Source organism: Marmota marmota, unplaced genomic scaffold (genome assembly GCF_001458135.2).
Source record: "Marmota marmota marmota unplaced genomic scaffold, marMar, whole genome shotgun sequence".
Classification (NCBI taxonomy): Eukaryota; Metazoa; Chordata; class Mammalia; order Rodentia; family Sciuridae; genus Marmota; species Marmota marmota.
Window position 1 is genome coordinate 29135574 of NW_025999853.1, and position 8764 is coordinate 29144337.

At 39.0% G+C, this 8764-nt stretch overlaps 1 protein-coding gene across 1 annotated transcript in view; it reads left to right on the top strand.

Annotated features, from left to right (window-relative positions):
- Pawr (pro-apoptotic WT1 regulator) overlaps positions 1 to 8764 on the top strand; it is a 128567-nt gene that overhangs the window by 18162 nt on the left and 101641 nt on the right. The window lies entirely within an intron of this gene.

Consider the following 8764-nt stretch of genomic DNA (forward strand, 5'->3'; position numbering starts at 1 on the left):
ATATATATATATATATATATATATATATTTTGATTTCATTCATATATATATATTCATATACATACACATCTATATATTTCAATCATATATATTCATATATATATACTTCATTCATATATATTTATTATAAATATATATTATATATTATAAATAGATATATGTATATATATATACATACATATATATATATATATATATATATATATATATTAGTTGTCAATGGACCTTCATTTTATTTATTTACATGTGGTGCTGAGAAATGAACCCAGTGCCTCACACATGCTAGGTAAGTGCTCTGCCACTGAACCACCACCCCAGCCCCTGGTGTACAGCTTCTATCCTATGAAACTTTGAGAAAGAAAAGTTTAAAAATGACTTGTGGAAATGTCTTGTAAGAGTAAATAGGAAACCAATCAGGGGGAATTAATAGAGCTCGTTTCTGTGCTGAAGAAAATGATTTAATAGAGAAGAAATTGATTGTACATGACAGATAGTTATAATTGTAGGATCAAAGCCCTTGAAAGGAGAGAGACAGGCAAAGAAGTTCATCTTAAAAGTAAGAAGGCAGATCAGGTGGAGGCAGGAGGCATATGGGCAGAGTTGTCTTAGAAAGATGAGGAGCTGTATTCTGAGTAGTTACTACTTTAGTCAGTGAAGCATGAAGGCAAGTTCATCAACTCAAACTAGTCAGGGAGTCCCACTAGGATTTGCCAGACAGTGTGGACTACCCAGTCAACTGTCTTGCATTTAAAATGGGATTAGGAAACATGTCACATTGTTTTAAACCTAACCTTATTCCACTGAGCAGGTATACACAGAGAGGAGGCTGATAATGATAAACTTCAGAATTGAAGCTGAATAAGGAAGTTAGGACATGCAAAGGATAGGCAATGAAAAGTTGGTAGGACCTGTAGAACAAAAAAAAGGCTGGGGTAGGGGTACTAGAGTAGGTATGTAGAAGAGGTGGGAGGTAGTGGTTGAAAAATAGAATGGCCAGAGATGAGATTTTAGAGGTACAAGTACAGGTGATGATGAAGTCAAACTGTGGGTGAAGAGGAAAAAGGTTACTGGGAGTGAGGAGGTCAAATATCTGAGATTCCAGGAGATTAATTATATTTTTAGCTGTTATCACTAAGAACTAGACATAAATAAGAGTGCAGAGGAAGATAGCCAGTCAGCAGTTCCTTGGTAAGTAAGAGTAACTGGGAAGTGGGTTGATGATAAAAATGAGGAAATTCTTCCAATTATCAGATGTGTAATATAAGCAGAGAATTCTGTTTTCACTGACATCTAGTCAAAACTGAAGTTTTATCTTATCAGGAATATAGTAAACCATACAAGGTATAAAACATGAATGCTAGGACTGTGGCTGTGGCTCAATGGTAGAGCGCTTGCCTAGCACACGTGAGGCACTGGGTTCAATCCTCAGCACCACATAAAAATTAAATAAATGTATCTTGTTCACCTACAACTAATATATATCTCTCCTCATACACACACACACACACATATGAATGCTCAATGAATTATTATTTTTTCCTTATGGGAATAGTATGAAACAGAATTCTTGTGTCTATGATACATTGTTATGCCTTTAAATATGAGCTCATGTGTGAGACAATGCAAGAAAGATTAGAGGTAAGATGATTGGATTTCGAAAACCTTAACCCAATCAGTACATTGATCCACTGATAGGATTAACTGGGTGATCACTGTAGGCAGGTAGGGTGTGGGTGAAGGAGGTGAGTCACTGGGAGCAAGCCTTTGGGATTTATATTTTGTCCCCAGTGAAAAGAGAGTTCTCTCTGCTTCCTGATTGTCATGTCTTGAGATGTTTTCCTCTGCCCACACTCTTCTTTGGTGATGTTCTGCCTTACTTTGGGCCCAAAGTAATGGAGCTGGCTATCCATGGACTGAGACCTCTGAAACCATGAGTGCCAAATAAACTTTTCCTTTTATAAAATTGTTCTTGTTGGATCTTTTGGTCACTGTGATGAAAAAATGGACTAAAATATGAATAAACATATATTTACTTATATTACAAATAGTGAATACATCTGGATGTGAAATTACACATACTTTATGTACCAATATATAATAACAAAATCAATAATAAAGTACACATACAACAATATTGTGAATAGGTCAGGTTTTTAAAATATTCATCGAATTTGTCAATTTGTTTAAACATAATTAAAAATAATTTTCATTCAAACTATTTATTTTCATGCCTATTCTTTCTTAAAGAAGGTTCAAAAATTGTATAAGCTTCAGGTACCATAGAACCCAGATCTTTCCTGGTAAAGCCAAAATTCTGGTATTAGATTACCTGTAAGCAATTACAAGAAGATAAGTCTCTAGCTATATAATGTATAGTTTACTAGGGTTAAAGAAAATGAAACAGCTGGAAAAGAGAAATACATCAGTAAGTAACACAGATGTCAGAAAATTTCCCCCCTTTTAAAAAAATAATAGAAGCATCGTATAATGTAATGGGACCACATATTAAAAACAGCCTACAGAAAATAAAACATTTTGTAAAGTTCTTTCTTACAGTGATAATCAGTAGTGGCTTAAGATGTGTAATTCAATGAGTAAAGAAATAAGATGTAAAGGTCTCTACTGATCTGAACCTACAGAGCACATTTCACAGTATCTGGAAATCTGCAAAGTAGATGAATTGGATTTCCTACTATAGACACCAGATTAAACACACGTTTATCCTTTTTTCACTTAAGTCACTTCACTAAAACAAAAGATAAAATGATAAACCAGTAACAATGAAGAGGATGGGATATAAGAAGGTAACACTGGAAGATGCAAGATGGATAACAGCAGGTAAAGATGAGTTCTAATGATGTACAGGAGACAGAGTCAATAAGGAGTCATCCTTTTTGTCCTGCAGACCCCTGAAGAAAGTTTTGGAAATTGTAAGCAGCAGCATATAATTCTGAAAAGGAGCAAAGGATGGAGAGAAAACAGAAAGATTAGTTCAAAATTGACACAAGAATGGCTGGATTTTCATGTGCCCTCTGCAGGGCTCATTAGCAAGGAAAGCGCTTTCTCCTGATCCTGCTGGAGGACTGAAAACTCACCTTCTGCAGATGTTGAATCACAGATGCACTGCACTTGAGAATGCCAGGCATACTGAGCTTATGCATTCATTAGAAACCTGCAGATTGAGTAATGAGACTCCCCCTGTCCTCCTTCCTTGCTTGGCACCTGAGACAGTTGGCAACAGGCAACACAGGCAGGGACACATTTTTCTTATGGAAACTGATGCAACCAAAAGAGAAGCTGCATAAATGCTGACATATGTAGGACATGACACATGCCTCCACAAAATGCCTGGGTCTTTTTAAACCTACACCCATAAGTCATCAGGTTCCACCCTTTCACAGAAGGGCTTCCCATCAACTTTCTAGTGCTTCAATCAATCTTAAAGATGAATGAACAGATGATTGATGAACAAAGCTCTCACTTGAAAGATTAAGATTAAACAAGAAGGAAAGAAGGGAAATATAGGCAAGGAACAGTGCAGGATCAGTAGAAATTAAAGACATTTCCTCAGGGAGGGAAAAGATACTATAAATGTGACCTAAAAAACAGCATGCTATGGAAAAGGAACATTTAAAGAACAAGAAACAGATCTTAGAAAAAAGTAGTGACAGAAATAGAAACTTAATATGCTGGCATATAAAATGGAGAAAATGTCAATAAAAGTAGAATAAAATCCCCCAAAAGACTGAAAATAGGACAGAAAAGATTAAAAATGTATTAGAGAAATCCTAACAGTCTAATACCTACTTAACAGGAGTTTTAGAAAGAGAGAATGGAGAAAATAAAAGGAAAGAATTATCAAAGAAATAGGATAAGGGAATTTCCCAACTGGAGGGCAGATAGCAGATTAAAAGGGTCCACTGTAAAGCTAACAACAATGAAAAAAGATCAAATCAGAGCATATCTTCAAGATATTTCAGGAACTCTCATTAAGAAAGACTCAAAAGCTTTCAGGGAGAAAACAGAAAGGAATCAGCCTTTGAAACAGCAACTCTGGAAAATAGCAGACAATATACTGATGACTTCAGAATTATGGAGGAAAATGATTTCCAACCTGGAGTTCTGTTCCCAACAAACTATTAATCAACTGGGAAGACAAATTTAAACTAATTTCCATCATGCACAGTCTCCATGAATGTGTAATTTATACCATCTCCAGAATATACTGAGGATGGACTTCACTAAAATAAGTGAGAAACAACAAGAAGGAAAATATGGAATTTGGGAAATAAGTGGTCTGCACAGAAAATGATTCCAAGTGTTATAATAAAAACATAATTCCTGGATGACGACAGAGAAAGAGGCCTTAAAATCAATCCAGGGGATAGAGGGCTCCAGGAGAGATGTCCCTAAAAAAAAAGAGAAACAGAACTGATAGATTACCAATGTGGGTGTAAATTTGTGTATAGTATATAGAAAAACATGACAGTGATTAAAACAAACAATGGGGAGTTGTAACTGCAGAAAAAGGAATGGTGGTTCTTTTTTTAAAAAAAAAAGAGAGAGAGAATTTTTTAATATTTTTTTTTTAGTTTTCGGTGGACACAACATCTTTGTTTGTATGTGGTGCTGAGGATCGAACCTGGGCATGCCAGGAGAGCATGCTACCGCTTGAGCCACATCCCCAGCCCCAGGAATGGTGGTTCTTTAAGGAAAAACAATTGTAAAAGACATGACAGAAATGCATTCATAGTATACCACATAGCTCTGCTGTATTTGTATTGTAACTATACTATACACATTGAATATGTATTCAATAAGAATTATGATATAAATACAGTGGGAATATAGGAGTAAGAAAAGTATATGTATAGCTTAAGACAGCTAAATCCTCTCCTTTAGTAGGACATCTAAAAATGTAAAAATTAAGTACACTAGTAGATAAGTACATTAAAAAACTCTTACAAGCAGCACAATTCACAATAGCTAAATTGTGGAATCAACCCAGATGCCTTTCAATAGATGATAAATGCATAGGGAAACTTTGATATATATACACAATGGAACATTACTCAGCATTAAAAGAGAATAAAATCATGGCATTTGCAGGTAAATGGATGGAGTTGGAGAATATAATGCTAAGTAAAGTAAGCCAATCCCAAAAAATCAAAGGCCAAATTTTTTCTTTGATATGAGGATGCTGACTCATAATGGCAATGGGCGGGGGGCATGGGAAGAATGGAGGAACTTCAGATAGGGCAAAGGGGAGGAAGGGGAAGAGAGGGGTTAAGGGGGTAGGAATGATGTGGAATGAGTTAGACATCATTACTCTAAGTACATGTATGAAGGCACAAATGATGTGAAAATACTTTGTGTACAATCAGTGACTTGAAAAATTGTGCTCTGTGTAATATGAAATGAATTGCATTCTGCTATCATGTATAACAAATTAGAATACATAAATAATTTAATTTTAAAAAACCCTCACAAAGAGCAGAAACAGTAAGTAGAGTTGAAATTTCTGCATAAGGGTTTTTTGTAATTGGGACGGTAAGAAGGGATTGCTGTCTTTTGTTATAATCCTCTGGAACTAAATTATTTAACTTTTTATAGTATGCAAATATGTTATTTTGATTTAAGGATATGTTCCAGAAATATTTGCATTGAAGTCAAAGTGGCTATTTCCCAATATATTATTAGTTATTTCAACATATAGAAACAAGTTATTTCACATCATAGCATAGCTAATCCACTGTCTGGAAAACATTAAGTAAGACTTAACATATATAATAAGTTTCACTATGACATTTAAAAATAAATTGTTTTATTAGCATCATCATATTTTTCTTTACTATTAAGGGCAATGGGTCGCTAAAATTAGTTATTTCAGGCCAATTCAATGGTTCTCATTGTCACCCAGGACCCCATCACCAATCCTGAACATTTGGCAATGGCACAATGGGGATAGGAGGGAGGAGGCTACTGGTATCTAGTAGGTAGAAATCAATGATGCTGCTTAATATCCTACAATGAACAGGGAAAACCCCAGAACAAAAATTTACCCAGCCCTGAATGTCAATAATGCCGAAGTTGAGAAATCAAGCACTGAGTCTTTGAGGATTATTACATCAGAACTCTATACATAAAGATTGATGATGTGTAAACAATGTAGGACCAACTCAGCTAAAAATATCTTGGTGCAATGTTGGGAGCAGCCTGGCTGTGAAATATCTTTGGGAATACTGAGAATGGCAAAGACAAAAGGTATAATAAATGATAACAATAATAAAACAGTGCTTTGTACCTCAATAATCTCTTTAATCTGTAGTTCCTAGGGCACTTTATAGACCAATAATAACTACTCTGGTACTCACATACTACCTTTTATCTAAGGACCTTAGGCACTTTCACAACACTCTGACAATGTAGGAAGTATTATTATCCCCATTTTATATGTAAGTAAACAGAGGCACACAAGTTAACCAACTTGCTCAAAGCCACACAAGTCTATAGTAGCCAGCATTCCTGACTCAAGAGTCTATTTAATACTAAGAGAACTGGTAGAAGTGATGCAGTGACAAATTTATGTGACATAAGTGTTATCCTAGTTCATTCAAAGTCTATTGTTTTCAGGTTAATATTGTATATTCAGTCCCTCATTTTTTTTTAACCATCTCCAGACACTTCTTAGAAACCCAAGATTCTAACTGCTATCTTATTAATAGGAGGTACTATGTTGAGTGCCTTCCTGAACAAAGCACATTCTACTTGCAGTATCACTTTAAAATAAGTCATTATTGCTGATTTTATAGTCAAGAAAGCTGCTGAGTTTCAGAGAATTTAAACATATGCTCAAGATCTTGCAGGTATTTAACATGTTTGTACCCATACTGACTACATCATCTTTCTACTATATCCTACAGCCCCTCAAAGAGAAAATCCTCAGAGAAGTTATGAAAGCCCATTAATCTGCATACATTTAATACTCAAATCCCCTTTTCCCCATCTTAAAACTCATAAAACAAAGTAGTGAATCTGTAATTGAGAAATTTCAGGTGGTGCACCTAGGTAGATACCAGGTAGGCAAATGGCCACTCAGCCATTTAAACCTATTCCCAAGGAAGGCCTTTAATTTTCCACTGAATTTTCCAGAACCCCAACAGTCAGACCAAAGCCCAGAACTGTGTGACTTTGTCTTTGACAAATACAGGGCATGTGAATCATTTTCTCATTCCCACAGCAGGCACACATTGATTACCCACCTTCCATGTACTACCAGGTCCAAATATTAAGTAGGAATATTAAGTAGGACAAACAGTTTTTGTTAGGGAAGAGTGTGGCTCAGGCCTTCCTACTTTTTACAAAACAGAGACCTAGCATTTGGGGCTTACAACAATGATGTGCCCTGACATTTGATATTATTTGGATATAGTGAAGTCAGTCTACTCTGGTGTCTGCCCATGGTAGCCCACCCAGCCCTGATCCAGAAATCTTCAATAACTTGTAAATCTTGTAAATGTAAGGATAAGTAAGGATGGAAAAATAGAGACTATCACCGCTCCAGCTCATTTCAAATCAAAATCAATGCAGCTTTCGTACTTTGACAGGGAGTTTTGCTGCTGAATTTACTATTCTGGAAAGAGAAGGCCTATAGAATGGTTAAGAGGAACATTCCAAATAGGGTCAGCATCACCAATAAAACAAAGTGTCCAAAGGAGGTTTGATACTTCTGCAAGCCTAAGGTAATAGTAAACTCTCTTAATAATTCACGGGGCAGTTTTAGCCTTTCTTTTTAGGCGATTCCTTTTCACCAGGAGATGCGTTTCCTTAGGTTTCCTCAGGTCCACCATCCTAAGACATTTCAAAAGGGGTCAGCGACCAAGAAGAGAAACGAGTGGGTATTTTCTCATCCTGGCCAGTTAGCTCCTGAATCTTCACAAGTCGATCGCACTTTCCCCCTTGGCAATATTCGAAACTTTCGTTCAAATAAAATTATGTACTTAAAAGGAAGAGTGGCGGGAGACTAGCGAGGAGGAGAGGGGAGCCGGGAGAGGGGCGTTGGAGTGCCGTTCCCGCCCCAGAGTCGCAAGCGCCAGGAGGCCCGACGCCCCGCGGCTGGCGGCCCAGGAATGTGAGGTGCGACCCGCCGCAGGCAGGGAGCGGCTGGCCGGGGGAAGTGTTGGAGCAAGGCACGAGGCTGCCGCTGGCCCGGCGCCGCGCACCTGAGTGCCGGGGGCGGGGCGTCGCCGGACACTGCCTCCTCCTCACCGGGAGCCGCGCCCCTCGTGCGCCCCTCGGCCTTTTCCGCCCGCGCTTCGGCACCGCTCGGCTCCCCTCCCGCCCCTCGCTCCCTCCCTTTCTTCTTCCCTCCCTTCTAGTCAGGGACTTGGGAAAGCAGGACAGCGAGTTTGCCGCGTTCCTTCCGCGCGTCCGGAGGTCGCGCCGCACCTTCGGCTCACTCGGGGTACTCACTCCCCGTCCCGCGCCTAGTCCCCCACAAACTCCTCGGAGGTAAGGGGCTGCTCTCGGGCCACCAGCACTCGACTCGTGCTTCGTCCCCGCCTCCTCCGCGAGCCGGTTAGAGGCTTTACCCGGGAGTCGGGTTGTCGGTGACGAGGATCTCGGACTGGTGGTGGCCAGAGCGGGCGCTAAGTTGGGCCGACAGGTGGCGGAGTCTGGCCATGGTCCCACGTCCCCCGCAGGCGCGGACCCGGGTGGGATGGGGCGGTCGGGCCGGGGGTGGGGTCACGCCCTCTCTCCTCCC